Consider the following 1506-nt stretch of genomic DNA (forward strand, 5'->3'; position numbering starts at 1 on the left):
ACTATTTTAGGATTATTAAGCTTTTTTGCATTGTATTTTTCGTGACAATCAAACACATTTCCAGGACCAAATTATTACTGTAATATAAATATCATTCTCATACAGTAATGCAGTAATAAACCATATAAATAAATAAATAAATAAAATGAATGATACAGAATTAACAACAGCATAAATGTTAATATAGTTTATTAAAAATTATTTCTTGAAAATAACTGTAATCAAAATACAAAAACATAATGATTAATTAAACATAATTAACTCTTAATGGTTCTAAAATAGGCTATATTTTCTTTACGCAGAATGTAATTTCTTCAGTTTGTCTTGTGATTTTGGGATGAATATAACGCATTTGTCTGGAGAATCATCGCAAAGCTGCGAGTTTAAGCATGTCGACACTTCACACATCTGAGAAAATAAAAAACACTTTCCCTCCATGATAGTTTACTGTGTCACGTTCACAGGATCTCAGAAAAAGACTGAAAAACGAGTGTTTAAAGACGTCTAAAGTCGTAATAACATCTGCATGATGATCTGTTGTTTTTCCCATGACGTGGTTATGTGTGTGTTTAGACTAATGGAAAAGTCCTTGAACGTCCCGTGAACTGACGCAAAACTAATCATAGGATGATTGATTTTTTTCCCTGCATATATTAGTTATTTCCCCCTCTTTCTTTCTCTCTCTCTGTCTCTGTCTCTGTCTTTCTCTCTCTCCTGTCTCTCTCTCTCTCTCTCTCTGTCTCTGTCTCTGTCTCTGTCTGTCTCTCTCTCTCTGTCTCTCTCTCTCTCTCTCTCTGTCTCTGTCTCTGTCTCTGTCTGTCTCTCTCTCTCTGTCTCTCTCTCTCTTTCTCTATGTCTGTCTCTCTCTCTCTCTCTCTGGCGTGAATCGTTGTATAAATGGACATAAATACAAATGCTTTATCTGTAGATTAGATGTGAAACGCTCAAGACTCGTGTGTGTGTGTGTGTGTGTGTGTGTGTGTGTGTGTGTGGGAAATAACGGTACAACATTCACTATATCAAGCTGTGCTTTAATGCTGTTGCTGGATAATAAATCTTGTTGTGTAATTGTGTTAATAAAGGTAAACGTGAGAATCACCCATGGTGTTTGTTTCATTCACACGTGTTAGTATCAGAGATGCAGTACTAATTCACTCTTGCTCATGTCATACACAACTGTTCTAGACACAGAATATTACAGAACTAACATTTTTTTGACAGTATGGTTTTAATTACATTTTTTTTGTTTTTTTCAATTTTTTACAGATAACAGCTCAAAGTGAGACATATTTATTTATTTCTCTTTTTGCAGATATCGACTGCTCGATTTTATTGCAGTTTTTAAAATATTTGAATGCAATTTTTTTTGTTGTTGTTTTCATTTTATTAGTTTAGCTATTTTTTTGTAGATATCATATGCTCAAAATGTTATTTTGTTGTTTTCAGTCAATTAATTAATTTATTTATTCCTAAAGATGTCACTTGTTTAAAGTCAAACATTTAATC

Source organism: Sinocyclocheilus anshuiensis, unplaced genomic scaffold (genome assembly GCF_001515605.1).
Source record: "Sinocyclocheilus anshuiensis isolate Anshui unplaced genomic scaffold, SAMN03320099.WGS_v1.1 scaffold1151, whole genome shotgun sequence".
In the NCBI taxonomy this organism is placed as follows: Eukaryota; Metazoa; Chordata; class Actinopteri; order Cypriniformes; family Cyprinidae; genus Sinocyclocheilus; species Sinocyclocheilus anshuiensis.